Raw genomic sequence first — 20,939 nt, 5'->3', positions numbered from 1 at the left:
ATTCATGTTTTATACTGTATTTTATGCTGTTTTGTTGTTGCATCAATTAAGTGTTTTAAATTTGTTGTTAGCCGCTCTGAGCCCAGTTTTCTGAACCGGGAAGGGTGGGGTATAAAAAAAACTATATTTATTTATTTGTTTGCTGAGTGATCGTTTGGTGAGTGACTTTTGCCTCCCCCTCCAAAAAAAGCTCCACAACTTTGACCTCCCCCCTAAAAAATGCTCAACAACCTGGTGTGTGTCCCCCCCCCCAAAGGATAGATCATTGCCAGTTTCTTCTTCTGGGAGTAGATCACAGTCTCTTGGGAGTTGGATGCCCCTGGGCTAGGAGACTTTGGGAGTCAGGAAATGGTGGCAAAGCTACTTCTTGGGAGTAGCGAATGGAGGTATCACTGTCTCATGAGGCTCCCCTGTTGGGGGTCTTTAGCAGAGTGATCTTTGCTGACTCCAGTTGCCCCCAGGACCCTGAAAATACAACCCCACACATCAAAAGAGGGGTCCAAAGACTGGGATCCTGAATACAGATAGAAAGTAGTAGTTTGATTCTGTTTATTTTATTTTAGGTGGAACACAGTGGATGTAGGTTTCAAAGATGTGTTCTTGGGATGCCTGATTTCAGTTGCTCAGATACAAGAAGATAGTGAGAGTTTTATGTATTTATTGTTACATTTAAAACTCACCTGGAGTTAGCAAAACTGACGGATTTAATAAGGCATAAGTCAAAAAATTTAATTCAGAAACAATGGAAATGTTTAAATGATTATTTATACAAGCAGGGCTCAAATACGAAAGTTTGGTTGTGTCTAGTCTAACCTTGTGAAGAATACAGAGAACATAAAGATTTGATTGATTATGAAAGAATCTAAAGGAAATGATTGAAGAACAGATTTAAATGCGAGCAAGACAACTAAGAGACATGTGGCGAATGCGATCGGTCTTTTATAATATTTTAACTAAGATTTTTATATTGCAGTATTTGAAGCAAGAATTTGGTAATATCTTTTATTTCTCCTTTTTTATTAGTTTTCATTTTGGAAAATATGTGTTTACAGTGTTATGTACTGTTCTTTGTTTCTCTGTGTTTAATTTCTATTTCTTGAAAAATTTAATAAAAATAAATAAAAATAAATAAATCTCACCTTTCCTCCAAGCAGCTCAATGTGTCATGCATGGTTCTCCCCTCTTCCCATTTTATCCTTGCAATCACCTTGCAAGGTGGGCTAGGCTGAGAGAGAGCAAGGCCACCCAGGGAGCTTCACGGCCAAGTGGAAGATTTGAACCTTGGTCTCTCAGCTCCTAGTCCAGCACTCTAACCACTTCCTGTGCCTCGTACTTTGCAGAAGAATAAATGGGCAAGCTGCAGACTGATTTTCGTCCTCCTTACTGAGACTGCATTCCGTGTGTTATTTCCATGGGATTAGAGTATCTGACCTTGTTAGAAACCTTAAAAAATCCCAGCTTCCACTGTCTGCTAGCGCCTGGGTTGCTAGGGGATTTATATATGTAAGAAAAACACTGTCAGTAAACTCTGGAATTGAGTCCTCCCACAGTAATATTTGACTGCATCCCTGTGAAAAGTAGATTCTATGCATGGTTTGTGGATCTCTTAACAGTGCTAGTGTAACACCAATTATAAATGTTAATCCATCATTCCCTTCTGTACCAAATTGTTCATAAGGTGTGCATTTTTTTGGGGGGGGAGGGGGGAATCCATGGAAGCATTGGATTTTTTTTATATATTGCACGCTGAGGAAAGATATGATAAAATCAATATGTTTTCTCTTCTCGCCCTACACATCACTTTTTCTGCAAATTTATGCACTGAAGCAATTACCAGGGATTGATGTGGCTTGGCGCTCCTTGCATTGATTTCGAACAATCCCGTGTGCTGTGCTGTAGCTTTTCAGAAAGTCTGGTCCTCAAAAGATTCAGCTAATCCTTAAAATATTCCCCTGCCCCACCATTAGTGAGAGCAAAGGTTCTCACCTGCCCTGCTGGCAGAGTCTGAATTACCATTAAGGGACAGCAAGTCTATAGACCAGGCTTCCTCAACCTCGGCCCTCCAGATGTTTTTGGCCTACAACTCCCATGATCCCTAGCTAGCAGGACCAGTGGTCAGGGATGATGGGAATTGTAGTCTCAAAACATCTGGGGGGCCAAAGTTCATGTAGCCTGCTATAGACCTACAAGAGCACCTTCCCCACTATCGGTCACCTTGACCTTGTTTGGGGTGCTGCCACTGGGGGCTGACCAGTTGCTGTGGGACCATCCCGATGGGGCATTTTCAGTGGGGGTTCCACATTTCTGGAATGCCCACCCCCAAGATGTGTATCTGTCTCCCCCAATATTGACTTTCTTTTGTTTTTTTAAAAAATATGTTTCACCCAGGCATTTGGTGGCTCAAACACACTGTTCCAGGCAACTCTGAGATCACTGGTGGGGAGAATATTTTAAAGTGTTTTTGGAATGTTTTTAACTGCTTTTAGAATGACTTTTAATTTTTGATATATATATAAAATATTTGATATATATATATAAAATTTGATATATATATAAAATATTTGATATACCGTATTTTTCGCCCTATAGGACGCACCGTCCCATAAGGTGCACCTAGTTTTTTTGGGGGGAAATGAAGGGTGAAAAATTATTTTTCCCCCAGGCGTGGGGCTGGGACTGCCTGAGCTTCCCCCGACCCCAGCCCCCAAGCAGGCAGCTCTCTGCAAGCCGTGGGAGCCCAGCGCTGGCTCCCGCTGCTTGCGGAGAGGTCCGCGAAGCCTGGACGCGCTGAGATCAGCGCCCGCAGGCTTCGGGATGCTGGCAACTCTCCCCAAGCAGCGGGAGCGTTCCCGTTGCTTGCGGAGAGGTCCGCGAAGCCTGGAGAGCGAGAGGGGTCGGTGTGCACCGACCGCTCTCGCTCTCCAGGCTTCAGCGAAAGCCTGCATTCACCCCATAGGACGCACACACATTTCCCCTTCATTTTTGGAGGGGGAAAAGTGCGTCCTATAGGGTGAAAAATACGGTATATATAAAATATATAAAATATTCATAGCAGCAAATCAATCAGTTAATCAATTTCTACTCCACCCTTCCTCCACAGCAGCAAATGCATATATATATATATATTATTGATGCATTTGCTGCTGTGGTGGAAGGGTGGAGTAGAAATTGATTAATTGATTGATTTGCGGCTATGAATTTCTCAGCCATCCGGCCACCCAATTTCCGGCCACCCAATTTCTCAGCCATCTCTTTCCCCAATCTAGCGACCCACACTGGTTGCTCCAGAGCAATCCCCCCCTCCCCGGTTCTTCCCAGGTTGCCTGCTTGTTTCAATTGATGGAGGTGCCTGCGGATAAACAACACACTGTATATACCGTATTTTTCAGTGTATAAGACTCCAGCATGTATAAGACGCCCCCTATTTTGAGGGACTCCAAATTAAGAAAACACCCCCTCAGCACTACCTGTGTATAAGACGAGCCCCAATTTCAAACCTAATTTTTTGTTTAAAAAACCTAGTCTTATACATGGAAAAATACAGTAATTCCAAACAATACCATATTAAATGATGGACGATTCCTAATGCAGAGGTCGTCAAACTAAGGCCCACAGGCCGGATACGGCCCACCGGGCTCATTAATCCGGCCCGCGAACCTGGCAGACCCTGCCGCCCGCTCGGTCAGTCCCCGCGCTAAACAGGCGCGATGCAGAGGTCTCGCCGCACGGAGACTGACTTCCGCAGCATGGCACAGCTTCTGATCAAAAGCCACGGATGCCTCTGGGCAGGCAGTGACGCTGGCAGGAAGCTCCTGCAGCCAATCAGAAGCCACGGATGCCTTTGGGCGTCGTCCCTTCCTTCCCACTGAGGCGGCCGAGCAAGAGGAAGCGGCAGTGGCGCGAGGGCTGCCTCTGCCACCCAAGCCAGTGGCATGGGCTCTGTGCCCCACCGAGACAGAGGATGCCAACACTGCCGAAGACGACGCAGTGTGGGCAGCTGCTGTGTGCGTGGCATAGGCGGGGAGGCCTTTTGGGAGGGGGGGTTGGGAGGCGGTGGGTCTGGCCCCCTACAAGGTCTGAGGGACAGTGGACCTGCCCCCTTCTGAAAAAGTTTGCTGACCCCTGTTCCTAATGCATTCATTTCCTTTTGGATTCCAGTAATCTGGAATACCCAAATCTAGGCAGAAGTTTTAAATTAGGGATAGGTAAATCAGTCTGCCTTTAGTCTGTTTTGGATTTGCTCTCCCCCCTCCCCCAGTGCAGTCTATCCAACACAGGGGCATAGTAAGGGTGGGGCAGTGGGGGTGGTCTGCCCTAGGTGTCATCTCTGAAGGGGTGTGTGACAAAATCCTGGCCGGGCATGATCACAGCCATGCCGGACCCTTAGGGTCCCTTCCAACTCTGTACAGTGGTGCCTCACAAGACGAAAAGAATCCGTTCTGTGATTCTCTTCGTCTAGCGGTTTTTTCGTCTTGCGAAGCAAGCCCATTGACGGATTAGCGGCTTTTAGCATCTTATCGGCTTATCGGATCAGCTGATAAGCGGCTTAGCGGCTTAGAAAAAGGGGGGGGGGGGAGGAAAAAAACCCGCAGGAACTCGCAAGACATTTTCGTCTTGCGAAGCAAGCCCATAGGAGATTTGTTTTGCGAAGCACCTCCAAAACGGAAAACTCTTTCGTCTAGCGAGTTTTCCGTCTTGCGAGGCATTCGTCTTGCGGGGCACCACTGTAATTCTATGATTCTATGAGGGCAGGCCCACTGAAATGTCTGGAAATGCCTAATCCATTTCCATCGTTTTTCTCTGCGTGGAATCTACTTGGATGCAACCCATCCTGTTTCCACATTTAATCTGCAATTAAATAACAATAATACCTCAAATGTGTATTTTAGAATTTATTTTCATAATATGTGTTTCTTTATTTATGAATTTATAACCTGCACTTTCATAAAAATTTAGCAAGGCGCACTACAACAAAAAAGGATGAAATTAACAAAATATCCAAGACAAATGAAGCATCAATAAAAGATGTGCTTTTAATATGCATATTTTAATGCATATTTTGATAGACTTACTTTTAAGCAAAATTCCAATTTGCACCTTCGTTTGAGTGATGTGGATCAGGTCTGTTCATGCAGGAATTCACAAGCATCCATTTCTTCCAGCATCCTTAGGCTGGATGGGGAGGATTTCTGAAGCATCTTTTTCCTGTTGTTGACCTGCTGTGAGGTTATTGGAAGACTGTGCCTGGACTTACCTCTGACCAGCACCGATATTGCTGTTACTGATGACTTATTGGCCTTCTGAGCATGCGAGACAGTAGCTGGCCTCTTCCAAAGTCTGAGGAAAAACCTGTCTGTCAGAAATTAATGGGGTGGGAATCCTAACATAAAGCAAAGCCTTGAGTGAAATTCCATGGCTTCATGGACTGTTAATTCTTTATTAGGTTTTCCTAAGACTGAGATAAAAGGCATTTTATCTTTTTTAAGGTTTGCATTAACATGTCATTGAGCTTTATAGGTACATTGATCTTCATTTGGCTAATGTGGAAAGGATAATAGAAATGTGTGTTCTTTGCAATGGCAAAGACAACTCCGTAACGCTTGGGATGGAGAGAGGGGGGACACAGTTATCTTGCATCGTAACAGTATCGACTTGGACACCTTGGCTGAAAGGGTTCAGAGGAGGTCTGTGAAGGGGCTGAAAGAAGGGATGGAGGAGAATTTGGTTTTGTCCATGTTTCAAAGCACACCAGACAAACATGTAGCTCCAGGATTTATAAGCGGATCAAAATGCAATTGACAGGCAGATTGCAAACTGCTCTGAATTTTGCAATGCACATTGTGTGTGTGTGTGTGTGTGTGTGTGTGTGTGTGCGTGTGCGCGCGCTATGCAATTATACCCCTCCTTTCCTTCAAAAGGGACACGGGTGGCGCTGTGGTCTAAACCACAGAGCCTAGGACTTGCTGATCAGAAGGTCGGAGGTTCGAATCCCCGTGATGGGGTGAGCTCCTGTTGCTCAGTCCCTACTCCTGCCAACCTTGCAGTTCGAAAGCATGTCAAAAGTGCAAGTAGATAAATAGGTACCACTCCAGTGGGAAGGTAAATGGCATTTCCATGCGCTGCTCTGGCCACATGACCCAGAAGCTGTATGCCGGCTCCCTCGGCCAATAAAGCGAGATGAGCGCCGCAACCCCAGAGTCGGCCACGACTGGACCTAATGGTCAGGGGTCCCTTTACCTTTCCTTCAAAGAGGTCAAGGTAGTATACAAGGCTCCTCCATTCCCCCTTTTGTTTCCAGAACAACCCTGCAAAGTAGGTTAAGTTGAGATATGGTGGCTGCCCCTAGCTACTTACCTCAATAGGAATTTGATCTTGGGTCTCTCTGGTCCTAGTCTGACATGCTACACCACACTGGGCCCTTGTATTTTAGGGGGAAATATACAGGGGAAATGTCTGTTTCATGCATGTAGACAAGATGCATATATTGAGAAGAGTGGGTACAAATATCTGTATAATTTAAATGTGGCATCATTGCTTCTTAAGCTGCAGCAACTCTGTAGCAAATGGAACAGAACAGACTTCGTTTTGCATGCTTTCACAATGAAGCCACACATCCCTTGACTGAATCATAGAATATAGGGCTGTAGAATTGGAAGGGACTATAAGGGTCATCTAGTCCAACCTCCTGAAAGCAAAACCTGCCAGCCCTGACTTGGCAGATGGCATCTTTAGGGTCTTTATGCTTATTTACCCTGGAGAGCATTTAAAAAGAGAATTGGGAGTGTTTTGGGTTTTTTTGCTACATTTATATTCCAGCTTTCCTTCCAGAAGTCTCAAAGTGGCCAACAATCTCCTTTCCCTTCCTCCCCCACAACAAATACTCTGTGAGGTGAGTGAGGCTGAGAGACTTCAGAGAAGTGTGACTAGCCCAAGGTCACCCAGCAGCTGCAGGTGGAGGAGCGGGGAATCAAACCCCGTTCACCAGATTATGAGTCCACCGTTCTTAACCACTGCACCGTGCTGGGATTGAACCTGGGACCTTCTGCATTCAAAGCAGGTGTTCCATCTCTGAACTGTTGTCCCTCCCCTTAACACCCAGGGTGGAAACTCCTTTCATCCCCCAGGTGCTACACTCCTCTCTAAGCAACCTTCTGGGGGTGGGGGGCACATGCTGGTGGTGGGCAGGGCCAGAGGTGCAAATGGCCAGAGAAGCGGATGGAAACTACCTCTGTGCAGCAGGCTAGTTTCTACACATGTGCACATGCTCCTCTAGATCTAGGCAAGCAAGTGTCATTTTTCAGAGTTCATGGACACTTTCTAGGCAGGGAAACATGAGGCGTGTGTGGAGCAGAGTTGGTATGGGGATGTGGCCTTGGGAGAGTCCTGAGGGCCAGATAGAGAGGCCTGGGGGGCTACATTCAGCCCCATTCATGTGGTGCACCATCCCTGAGTCTTTCCAGAAATAAGGGCCTTCCAGATGTTGTTGTTTAGTCGTTTAGTTGTGTCTCACTCTTCGTGACCCCCTGGACCAGAACATGCCAGGCACTCCTATCTTCCACAGCCTCCCGCAGTTTGGTCAAACTTATGCTGGTAGCTTCGAGAACACTGTCCAACCATCTCGTCCTCTGTCGTCCCCTTCTCCTTGTGCCCTCCATCTTTCCCAACATCAGGGTCTTTTCCAGGGAGTCTTCTCTTCTCATGAGGTGGCCAAAGTATTGGAGCCTCAGCTTCACGATCTGTCCTTCCAGTGAGCACTCAGGGCTGATTTCCTTAAGAATGGAGAGGTTTGATCTTCTTGCAGTCCATGGGACTCTCAAGAGTCTCCTCCAGCACTGTAATTCAAAAGCATCAATTCTTCAGCGATCAGCTTTCTATATGGTCCAGCTTTCACTTCCATATATCACTACTGGGAAAACCATAGCTTTTACTATACGGACCTTTGTTGGCAAGGTGATGTCTCTACTTTTTAAGATGCTGTCTAGGTTTGTCATTGCTTTTCTCCCAAGAAACAGGCATCTTTTAATTTTGTGGCTGCTGTCACCATCTGCAGTGATCATGGAGCCCAAGAAAGTAAAATCTCTTACTGCTTCCATTTCTTCCCCTTCTATTTGCCAGGAGGTGATGGGCCCAGGGGCCATGATCTTCGTTTTTTTGATGTTGAGCTTCAGGCCATATTTTGCGCTCTCCTCTTTCACCCTCAATAAAAGGTTCTTTAATTCCTCATCACTTTCTGCCGTCAAGGTTGTGTCATCTGCATATCTGAGGTTGTTGATATTTCTTCCGGCAATCTTAATTCCGGCTAGGGATTCATCCAGCCCAGCCTTTCGCATGATGAATTCTGCATATAAGTTAAATAAGCAGGGAGACAACATACAGCCTTGCCGTACTCCTTTCCCAATTTTGAACCAATCAGTTGTTCCATATCCAGTTCTAACTGTAGCTTCTTGTCCCACATAGAGATTTCTCAGGAGACAGATGAGGTGATCAGGTACTCCCATTTCTTTAAGAACTTGCCATAGTTTGCTGTGGTTGACACAGTCAAAGACTTTTGCATAGTCAATGAAGCAGAAGTAGATGTCTTTCTGGGACTCTCTAGCTTTCTCCATTATCCAGCGCATGTTTGCAATTTGGTCTCTGGTTCCTCTGCCTCTTCTAAATCCAGCTTGCACTTCTGGGAGTTCTCGGTCCACATACTGCTTGAGCCTTCTTTGTAGAATTCCAACTCCCATCGTCCCTGTCCATTGGCCAAGCTGGCTGGGGCTGATGGGAGTTGGAGTCCAACTTCTCTTGGAGTTCCACAGCTTTCTCACTCCTGCCAGAAACAGAATTTCCAGGTTGCATTGAGGGCATTTTTTAAAAAAATGGAATAAAGTCTCACACATTCAGGTGCCACTTATTAAGTCTGAATGCATGAACCAGCCCTGTTCTGTTTTCCACGAAAACACAACCCCCTCCATCTCTAATATGACTTCATCAACAAAGGCAGAGTGCTAGTTCACAAGTCAGAGCCCTTTTCTCTCTCTTCCATCGTAAGTGAGTAATCATCTGCCAGTAACGTAACTGTCATCCTGCATCAGTCCCGTGACAGACACTTGCAAAGTTTCACTTCTGCATACGCCAGCATTTTTGACAAATTTCTCCAGGATCAGTCTTGTTGGAGCAGCAGCAGGGGAGGTTGCTGGGTGCTCCAAGGGTTTCAAAACAGCAAAGAAGTATTGGAGCCCTGCTTTTTAAAAAGGAAAAGGGGAAAAAACAACCAAACAAACCTGAACCCCCTCCAGAGAAGTGTAACGCCAAGCAGAGAAATAGCTGCTTCCTAACTGGAGGGGAGCTGTTTGTGGCGTATCTGAATGGCATGTCTCAGCCTTTGATCATCGCTGGGGAAGATGACTGGTCCTTTTCCGACAGCATCTGCCATGCATTTGGAAAAGATGTCAAACACATGTGAGGAATGCTGAAAAAAAGTACCCCATTGGTTTCGGGGATTGGGGAGGAAACATTAGGCTGGGGTGTCCAGATAATGCAGTGTATTTAAGTAAGCAAGGGATTTGGGAAGTGTGTGTGCGTGTGGTTTTTCTGTTTGGCTTTGCGGTGGGGAGTGCTGAGCGACACCCTAGGCAAGCAAAGATGGTTTATGCAGCAACTCTTGCATGAAATGGCCGGAGGCTGTTTTTGTTTCAAAATGAAGCTGGAGGTACTTCAATGTAATGGAGGCGCTCAGGTGCCAGCCAGGGGAGGCTGTCCACAAAACTAGGCACATGGAGTTGTCCTTTGGAAGGAACTGATGTAGCTTTCAAATTTCTCTTTCATTGGAATGAGGCTCAGGAGACCCAGATATGCAGTATCAGAATATTGTGCACAAGGTTTTTCTTTTCTTTTTCGTGGAGGATGGGGAAGTATGATGATTCCTTCCCCCTTTTTGACTGGTGAAACCAATATGGATTTTGAATGTTAATTGTGGCAGGTAGGGATTGGCTCCGACCTTTTTCCTCACTCTGCACACCTGTGGGATCCAGGGAAGAGACCCCTCTCGTGGATCAGCCCCAGCAGCTCAGAGGCAGGCGTGTGGTGGTTGACACAGGGAGCAGGCGGGTTCTAAAGCAAGCACACATGTATTGGAGTTTTTGCACAGTCAGGACCACCTGATTCCTTCTGCTCCACCCCAATCTGCTCCATACATTTTAAGCACTATTATACCTGATGCCTTATATTCAATGCTAGTCCTACTCAGAGGAGACTCATAGAAAGTAATGGGCCAACGTTAGTCATGTTCATACATTTCAGTGGGTCTGTTCTGAGGAGGAATGCTGCTGGACACAAACCAAGGATGATAATGGAACAGTGGTTCTGATGCTGCCTTTAATGCTAGATGTTTAAAGTCCCCAGACTCGGGTTCAAATCCTTCCTCAGCCATGAAACTTGCTAAATGGTTCACTTGTGCTCTCCCAGCCTAACTTACTTTGCAGGGTTGTTGTTTGGGTGTGTGTGGAATGATAGTCCAATGCCATTCTCAGCTTCCAGTTTTCACTGAATGGTTGAGAGGACCATCCTGGAAAAGGTCTGAACAGGTTTTGTAGATGGAATTTGCTGGGGCTTCATTCAGACAGCACTTTATCCTGGCTTCTGGACATGGACAGATTATTTGATGGATTATTTAATTCATATACTGTTTAATACATTAAAAACAACACTCTTAAGTGGTGTACTAAAAACCCGAAGCAGCAACAGACAACTTAAACAAAACGTTACACAAACACACAGTTACATATAAAAATGTTACATTAATAAGAAATCTACAAATCTATCTATCTCTATCTATCTATCTATCTATCTATCTATCTATCTATCTATCTATTTATCTATCTATCATCTATCTATCTAACGGCCTCTGCCCAGTATACCTGAAGGAGCGTCTCCACCCCCATCGTTCTGCCCGGACGCTGAGGTCCAGCCCTGAGGGCCTTCTGGCGGTTCCCTAATTGCGAGAAGCAAAGCTACAGGGAACCAGGCAGAGGGCCTTCTCGGTAGTGGCACCCGCCCTGTGGAATGCCCTCCCATCAGATGTCAAAGCGATAAACAACTACCTGACATTCAGAAGACATCTTAAGGCAGCCCTGTTTAGGGAAGTTTTTAATGTGTGACATCTTAGTGTATTTTTGGTCTTTGTGGAAGCCACCCAGAGTGTCTGGGGAAACCCAGCCCGATGGGCAGTGTACAAATAATAAATTATTATTATTATTATTATTATTATTATTATTATTATTATTCATTATCTATCTATCATCTATCTATCTATCATCTATCATCTATCATCTATCATCTATCATCTATCATCTATCATCTATCATCTATCATCTATCATCTATCATCTATCTATCTATCTATCATCTATCTATCTATATCTATCTATCTATCTATCTATCTATCTATCTATCTATCTATCTATCTATCTATCATCTATCATCTATCTATCTATCTATCTCAGTTCATTTTCCTTCTGACACACACTCCCTGTCAGCCTCAAGGTTCTCACCCAGGGTCCAAACTGACTCTCAGCTCACTCACAAGTCTCATAAAAAAGAGAGTTCCTGGAAACAAGCAAGCATCACCCTGGTCTCTCCTTCCAGACTTGCTTTTTATGAGCAGGCCCAAGGTAAATGATTCCTAATTCATACTTTTTATTTTATTTTATTGCATCTTTTGGTTGGACAGCTGAGTTGCAGAATTCAGGGAACTGTAAATTCCATGATAGCTTTGCTTTGCTTTGCCTAGTGGCATTGGAAGTGGAAAAAGGTGTGCTTGCATTAAATCGTGAAGCAAATTAAACTCACTAATCCCCAAATCCTAATCTGATCCATCAGGACTACTTTTTAAGTCTCTGTCCATGGTGCTGAAGGACCTCCATCTCACCTGTCTTCCTTTGTTGAAACTCCAGACTACTTGCTGAATAACTGGGAGTTTGGGGTGCTACTTTCTGATGGGCATCATAGAGTTGGCTTGTTGCATCCGATGTCTTACAGTTGCGCCAGTGACTAACTTTTTGAGAGATGGTGGCATGCTGTGCTATTCAACCTTAGCTGCTTAGATCAATATCTGTAGCAGGAGACTGATTTTAATAAAAGGACTCTCTCGGCATTCCTATCTCTGTGACAGATAGGCCCCGGCTAACATAAATCCTTGCTTTTCTCCTGTCACTCTCCTTGCTTAGCGTAGCTTCCACGTTTACAACACTGAATACAAAGTATTCCAAAAGTTGGTTAACGGTTCTGTGCATGTAGTTGGGAGATTTTAGCCGTCTCTGAAATCTTGAGGACCCCTGACTGCCAGAGTAGCTCACTGGGCAGAGCTTAGGAGATCAGCTCTGCAACTCAGTCTGCAAAAGTTAGAAAGGTGATGCTTTTATAAAATAAAATAAAAATGAGACTTCCTGGTGCTCATATATAGTTGTGTTACTGAGGTAGGAGGACCAATGATCTGATCTGGTATAAAGGGGTTTCCAATGTTACTGTGCGGTAGAGCATCTGCTTTGCACACCTGATAGTCCCAGGTTCAATCCCTGGCATCTCTAGGTAGACCCCTGAGATAGACACCTGCCTGAAATAATAACAATAACAATAATTTATTATTTATACCCCACCTATCTGGCTGGGTTTCCCCAGCCAATGGGCGGCTTCCAACAGAATATTAAAATACAATAACCTATTAAGCAACATTAAAAGCTTCCCTAAACAGAGCTGCCTTCAGATGTCTTCTAAAAGTCTGGTAGTTATTTTTCTCTTTGACATCTGCTGGGAGGATGTTCCACAGGGCAGGTGCCACTATCAAGAAGGCCCTCGGCCTGGTTCCCTGTAACTTGGCTTCTCGCAGCGAAGGAACTGCCAGAAGGCCCTTGGAGCTGGACCTCAGTGTCCGGGCTGAACAATGGGGGTGGAGACGCTCCTTCGGGTATAGTGGACCGAGGCCGTTTAGTGCTTTAAAGGTCAGCACTAACATTTTGAATTGTGCTTGGAAACATACTGGGAGCCAGTGTAGGTCTTTCAAGACTGGTGTTATGTGGTCTCGGCGGCCACTCCCAGTCACCAGTCTAGCTGCCGCATTCTGGATTAGTTGCAGTTTCCAGGTCACCTTCAAAGGTAGCCCCACATAGAGCGCATTGCAGTAGTCCAAGCGGGAGATAACCAGAGCATGCACCACTCTGGTGAGGCAGTCTGTAGGCAGACGGGGTCTCAGCCTGCCAGATGGAGCTGATAAACAGCTGCCCTGGACACAGAATTTACCTGTGCCTCCATGGACAGCTGTGAGTCCAAAATGACTCCCTGCAGAGCTTCTAGCAGTCAGTGTAGATATTACTGAACTACATGGACCACTGGTCTGACTTGGTATAAGCTTCCTCTATTATTATGTTTTTCAAAGACAGCACCCTAGTGTTCCTAGAATTATAGAATCATAGAAATGTAGAGTCGGAAGGGATCTCAAACGCCATCTAGTCCAACCCCCTGCAATGCGCTAATCTCAACTAAAGCATCCATGACAGATGACCATCTAACTTCTGCTTGAAAAACTCCAAGGAAGGAGAGTTCACAACCTTCCAAGTGACACCATTCCACTGGTGCTGGATTACCTAATAGGCAGAGCAGGCACCAGCCTATGGGCCCAATGCCTTTTAGGGCACCATGTGACAACGGATCAAAATAATATTAATTTGATCTTGAAAGACAATTACAAAAACGTATTAGGAGATAATTTGCAAGGGTCCCCCCCGAGATTTTGACTGCCTAGGGGCCTCCACGGGGTTTAATCGAACATTACATTTCACTGCCAGACAGCTCTTACTGTCAGAGAGTTCTTCCTGATGTTTAGTCCAGACCCTTGATAACCTTGGTTGCCCTGCTCTGCATACGTTCCAGATTTTCAGTATTTTTATTAAATTGTGGCGCCCAGAACTGGAACACATTATTCCAGGTATGGTTTGACCAAGGCAGACTAGAGCGGGACTGTTATTTCCCTAGATCTGGACACTATACTTCTGTTGATGCAGTCTAGAATAGCATTAGCTTTTTTGCTGCTGCATCAAACTGTTTACTGATGCCAAGCTCGTGGTCTACTAAGACTTTGGGATCCTGTTCACAGGTACTACTGGCAAGCCTACTATCTCCCATCTTGTATTGGTGCAGCTAGCTATTCCTGCCTACGTGTAGTACCTGACATTTGTCCCTCTTAAAATTCGTTCTCTTAGTTTGAGCCCAGTTCTCCAATGTGTTAAGGCCATTCTGAATTCTGATTCTGTCTTTTTGTGGCATTGGCTACCCCTCCCAGTTTGGTTTCATCTGCAGATTGGATGAGCATCCCCTCAATTCCTTCATCCAAGTTATTTATAAAATCCTTGAACAACAACAGGCCCTGAAGACAACCAGCATCACAAGTTGGGCTGCTGGTTAAGTGATTGGTTAGATACCAGCTTATTTTGTTCCATTTATATCCTGCCTTTCTTCCATCATCCATCAAGATAAAGGGGGTGGGGGTCCTTCCTGGTTGCTCACCCACTGATCACACCCTGCTCCTGAGTTTTGCCCAGCACAGCTGTACAGGGGTACCTCGGGTTACATACGCTTCAGAGTACACACTCCACTAACCCAGAAACACTGCTTCAGGTTAAGAAATTTGCTTCAGGATAAGAACAGAAATCATGCTCTGGCAGTGCGGTGGCAGCAGGAGGCCCCATTAGCTAAAGTGGTGCTTCAGGTTAAGCACAGTTTCAGGTTAAGAACGGACCTCCGGAATGAATTAAGTACTTAACCCGAGGTACTGTATAAGGATCAAAAGGCTGTGCCTTTTATGGGGGCTTGGCCGTTTTTTTTCTGTGTGCAAACTGGTACGATCTTGGTTCTTAAATACAGTGGTACCTCTGGATGCGAACGGGATCCATTCCGGAGCCCTATTCGCATCCTGAAGCGAACGTAACATGCGGCTGAACGACTGTGCGTGCGCGGGTTGTGTTTCACAGCTTCTGCACATGTGCGTGATGTCATTTTGAGCGCCTGTGCATGCGTGAGCGGTGTAACCTGGAAGTAACACACTCCATTACTTTTGGGTCGCCACGGAGCGCAACTCGAAAATATTCATCCCGAAGCTACTTCAACCTGAGGTATGACTGTAAGTTAATAGGATGAGCTACTTAAGCTTTCAATATTTCCTTTGTAAATGAACTTGTAATAGTTTGTTTAGCCGATGATTTTGTGACCTTTTGGGCTGTTCTACTAACATTGCTTAAGTGTGATTGGCAGAGCGTTTTCCTGCTTGCTATTGTTCAAGGCTAGAAGAACTAACCAGAATGATTACTTTGGTGTTGTTGCTTTAAAACAACAACAAAAAACCCCTAGAAGCCTAAAGCCAGAAACTTGATTTGCTAAATTAATCTATGAAATCCGGCAGCTTCCACTTTCTCTTGGACCTTTCGGGCCCCAGTTCCCTGTCTTATATCTCACATCTACTTCCTCTCAGGTACTTTCCTGGAATCTACTGCCAGCTCTGCACCCCTTTGTCAGCAACTTCTTTGCTAGGTTCCCTGCCCCTTAGCATATCTGTTCCATTGGATCTCTTTCTAGCCCTCACAAAGTTTCCCTTGACGCTAGGAGTCTGTGTGAAGTTTTCAATCCAGCCACACTGACAACTTTATCTTTCCTCACAGAAACCAAACTGCAGACATTCTGACAGTTGGATTCCCTCTAAGTTTGGGATTCTGTGTTATTCCCACAGCTCAACCAACCAGTGTCAGAGATTTCACCACCGGAAACGCAATACAGTATAGCTTGCTGTGACGTAATGTGCTTACAATCATTAGAAAGTTGAGGAGGCAAGGAACCACCGTCGCCAAAGTTGCCCCCATAATCATCCCAAATAATACTGTTTTTCTTAGGGCATCCCACTATTATGAAGTTTCTCCTGGTGGCTTGCATGATCGGAGATCTCGGAGGAGTCTGGCTTCACAACATTGTTACTATTTCCCAGAAACCATTTATTTGGCTTAGACAAGGAATTCCAGGCTGGGCTAGGCTGCATCCTATTGCTGCCTACCTTGAGATATTCACCATCTAGTTGGACTACCAAGGAGCTCTTTATCCCACTTACCTCTCAGATCTGCACACTATAAAAGATAACCCTGCTCTTGCTGTATGTGGAACCAGATCTTGGTGGCAAAGCACTTGCTCTGCATGCAGAAATCCCTGTGCTCGATCTTAAGGTCTCCAAGTAAAAGAACTTCAGCAAGTGAATCTGACATCAAGAATCACAAAACAGAGAAACCAGTAGGAGAACACTTCAATCTCCCAGGACATTCTATACAAGATCTCAAAGTAGCTGTTTTACTACAAAGGAATTTCAGAAATAGACTGGAAAGAGAAGCTGCTGAATTGCAACTCATTACCAAACTTAAAACCATGGAGAGACCTGGTCTGAACAAAGACATTGGATTCTTATCTCATTATACATGACTAAGCCATTTCTCACCTTCTCACCCCTTGCCTTTTCCTATAGACCTATTACAGTCGTTAAGAGTCGTCAACAGGCTCATCTCAGCTATCTGCCAATCTCCCATTCCCACCACCCTTCTGAGTAATACCCCTCCCCACCTTCTCACTATATAGAAGGATCTGGCAACTTCTGTTTCAGTGTATCTGAAGAAGTGTGCATGCACACGAAAGCTCATACCAAGAACTAACTTAGTTGGTCTTTAAGGTGCTACTGGAAGGAATTTTTTTATTTTGACTATGGCAGACCAACACGGCTACCCAACTTCAGCAAGTGAGTGATGAGAGTGTTTTGTCTGAGACCCACGGATACCAATGGGCTAGATTACAGGTAGGAGCCCTTATTTCTGCTGAGAGCTGCACTCCCTTGAGGGGTAAGCTATTTGGGACTGCATGCTGACCATAGGTGAGTTTGGAGCCAATAGCCAGACAGACCACTTGGAGGGGGCTTTTGAAGTCAGGCCAAGGATGCTACAATTAAGACAAGGGCTGCATGTTGCCTGCCATGGATTACGTGGACCAGTGGCTTGCCTCCATTATAAGGCAGCTCCATATGTTCATTAGGGATGGAGGAGGAATCTCTTTTAAATGGATTCTGGCAGGCCTGACCTGATCAAGCTTGGCTTCCATCAGCGGCCCTTCGTGCTGAGCGCCTGCTTTTGCCTGAGACACATCTACATTGTCATTTTTTTACACTAATTATGTGCAAAGTATTCAAAGATTTTTTTTTACTTATATATATAATACACATAAAAAGAGCCAAGTCCCATGCTGACTATATTTCTGCAGTATAATTTTATATGCATGTCCACAGATACATATTTTATATAGTTTTATGCACTCTTATATAGGTCTGTTTATGTGTTGGTTTCTTTAGGAAACCTGGAATGTTTATAAAAATAGTATAAAATGTGGGTTTCCCATCTCCTTATTTTATTTTAGCAAAGCTGGAAAGAGAAAAAAAAAAAAGCTTAATTCTCTTTGAGATTAAGGAGCAAAATGGAAATTAGAAGCAAATCACACAGGGAAACTTGGCATCAATATTTTCTGAAAATTCCATTTCGGAACTCCATAAATTTTATTTTATTTATTAACAGGGCCCAACAAATATTGGCTTGCCTTAGCAGCAGCAAAGCTCCTATTTGTTCTCTTGAACTCTTGGCCTGTGTTGGGGAGCCAGAAGAAGAGCCAGGCAAGCAGAGATAGCTTGATAAATTGAGTCCTGCCTCATTCGCGTGGAGGTGTAGTTTGAGGTTTTGACTTACCTAACTTTATTGATTTCAATAGGTTTCCTCTGAGCAAAAATTTAGTTGGGTACTCTCCCTACTAGGGACACGAGTGGTGCCGTGGTCTAAACCACTGAGCCTCTTGGGCTTGCCGATCAAAAGGTTGGCTGTTCAAATCCCCACGATGGGGTGAGCTCCCGTTGCTCGGTCCCTGCTCCCGCCAACCTAGCAGTTCGAAAACACACCAAAAAATGCAAGTAGATAAATAGGTACCACTCTGGTGGGAAGGTAAATGGCGTTTCTGTGCACTGCTCTGGTTCACCAGAAGCAGCTTAGTCATGCTGGCTACATGACCCGGAAAAACTGTCTGCAGACAAACGCCACCTCCCTCAGCCTATAAAGCGAGATGAGCGCTGCAACCCCAGAGTCATTTGCAACTGGACTTAACTGTCAGGGGTCCCTTTACCTTTTACTCTCCCTACTATTAATACTAGGCATGGGTACTGGCTGGGCCTTTACCCCAAAGAGAAATTGCTCGGGCTGAGGAGCCAGGCTGACATGCTACATATTGGGCTGGATCAAAACCAATTGGCTCCTTATGATCACCTGTCCCTGCTTTGCCAGCATCCACAGTACTCCTCTATGTGGTGCAGTGGAGAGCAGGCTAGTAGCTGCTTCTTGTGGCCAGTTGGCAGATTGACACAGAGAACAAGGGACCTGGGTTTGGCCACCTCCGGGTTGAGAACATGGGCACATCACAGTCATAAGTTTTAGGGTGCTTGTGGAAAAATAAGACCCTGCCTCATATCATTGGTCCATCTGCTTTGTGCACTGACTGACAATGTCTCTCCAGAGTTTCAGTAAGGGGTTTCCCAGCCCTGCTGGGAGATTGCCAGGGACTGAACCTAGGACCTTCTGCACACAGAGCAGCCTCTACCCTTGAGCAATGGCTCCTGGCTGTGAAAGTTTCTCCCTAGGCATCGGTGCACATAGGCATAAAGTCACGCTGTGGTGACTTAAGACTCGGTGCCAATTATCCGTGGAGACCATTTATGTTTGGAGAATTCAACGTGCTCAGCATCTGCAAATGTGGCCTAATATTAGCTATGTATCTGCCTTACCTTCTGGGTCTTATACCTCGGTGAGCGGCAGACGCAAAAAGAAGACGTTAATCCTGAATCCTTCTGGGTGTTGGATTACAGCTCTGCTCCGCTTCTCTGAGCGGGAAGCGCATTTCCGCTAACAATGGCAGAGCTGGCAAGGGACTGCTAATCCAGCCTTGCCTGTTCATTGACTTGCGGAAGAGGGGTGTAAGGAAACAAATGGTTGGCCCGAGTTTAAATTTAGCTTTATTCAAAGAGAGTTAATTATAATCTTCTAGTTAAGTTTCGAGTGATGCCTTCTTATCGTGCACTTATTATGGTGGGGGAAATTAATTTTTTATTCCACCATAAAGGTGAAGGCAATAATCTGAGTTCAGGGAAGGGATTACTTTAATAAGATTTACAAGCGGTATTTTAAAGCAGGAAGGCTTTCTTGCTATCTAAAGGTGGCCATGCTTAAATGCCTACTTGTATGGATGACTGGCCAGCATGAAGAGACCTGTCTGACTCTGTAGATGCCATTGGTGGACACTGAGTGGCAGGTGGGGCTTGTCCACCTCGGAAGGTAGGTGTCCCTAAGACAGTTGGATGGCTTCTTGTATACCTCCTTCCAGCAGCTCCTGCAGCTAAGCTTGTTGTTAAGTTGTTTAGTTGTGTCCGACTCTTCATGACCCCATGGACCAGAGCACACGAGGCACCCCTGTCTTCCACTGCCTCCCACAGTTTGGTCAGACTCATGTTTGTCACTTCAAGAACACTGTCCAACCATCTCGTCCTCTGTCGCCCCCTCTCCTTGTGCCCTCCATCTTTCCCAACATCAGGGTCTTTTCCAGGAAGTCTTCTCTTCTCATGAGGTGGCCAAAGTATTGGAGCCTCAGCTTCATGATCTGTCCTTCCAGGACTGATTTCCTTCAGAATGGAGAGGTTTGAAGTCCATGGGACTCTCAAGAGTCTCCTCCAGCACCATAATTCAAAAGCATCAATTCTTTGGCAATCAGCCTTCTTTATGGTCCAGCTCTCACTTCCATACATCACTAGCTAAGCTATTGCTCTGCTTTCCTTTGAACCATGCCAACAAGTCTTGTCATCTGAGCCATTCAGGATATGTCATTTTGGCACTGCTAATGCAACAACAGCAGTACAAGTGGCAGTAGTAACAAGTTACCAGTCTCTGCAGCCGCTGCAGGTGCTGTGATTCTCCAGTGGTTTGCCTTCACCCCCCGAGGTGCACTCCATTGTCTCTTGAAATGGATGGATGCCAGCAACAACAAGACTGGTGGACATAGCATCGCTGTTCCCATCCCTTAGGGACACTGTTGCAAGAATGGTGAGGATTTCTGTGGTCTGCAGATGACATGTATGAAGAATGTGAATTTGTTTATTTGCATTAAAACAAAATCCACCCCACCCATGTTAGGAGATAAATTATTGTGGTGGTGAACAGCCTCCTCCTTAAATAAACAGTAAAATTGTGTTTCTCATGGGATTTGAACTGGCAGTGACTGAACAGGAGTGAGACCTTGGGATCAAAGTAGATAGTTTGATGAAGACATCGGCTCAGTGTGAGGCAGCCGTGAAGAAGCAGATTCCATGATGGGAATCACTAGGAAAGGAATTGCAAATAAAACTGCCCATATCATAATGCCGTTATAGAGATCTATCGTGTGACCACATTTGGAGTGCTGTGTAAAGTTCTGGTTGCCTTACCGCAAAAGGATATTGTAGAGTTGGGAAAGGTTCACACTGCAGGCAAATCAGTCCAGCATTTTTGTGCAAGTTGATTTTGCTGCAGCAGGGGGAAACTAAAAGGTGCGTTTGTTGGCTTTACCCAAAACACTGGGAATGAAGAGTCCAGATAAAATTATCCTCCCTGATTCCAAGCTAGACCTATCAGTCACAACGGAGCCCTTCCTCTTTTCCCTCCCTGCCCTGGGGTTTGATCTGATCCCAAGTGTTTTACTTATATGTTTTGAGACAATACCTTTGATTTTAGCGGATAGATGTTTGTAGTGGGTTTTGTTTGGGGGTGGGGGTGGGGAGCGTCTGAATCACTGAGGTGTTACGGGATGCTTATGGAAGGACAT

The 20,939-nt window shown here is 45.2% G+C and overlaps 1 protein-coding gene across 2 annotated transcripts in view; it reads left to right on the top strand.

Moving 5' to 3' along the window:
* Positions 1–20,939, top strand: part of TMEM132B (transmembrane protein 132B) — a 375,194-nt gene that overhangs the window by 79,304 nt on the left and 274,951 nt on the right. The window lies entirely within an intron of this gene.

This window comes from Podarcis liolepis (assembly GCF_965112155.1).
Source record: "Podarcis liolepis genome assembly, chromosome: 15".
Lineage (NCBI taxonomy): Eukaryota > Metazoa > Chordata > Lepidosauria > Squamata > Lacertidae > Podarcis > Podarcis liolepis.
Note: the sequence above shows the minus strand (reverse complement) of the source record. Positions and strands in the feature narration are given on the sequence as shown.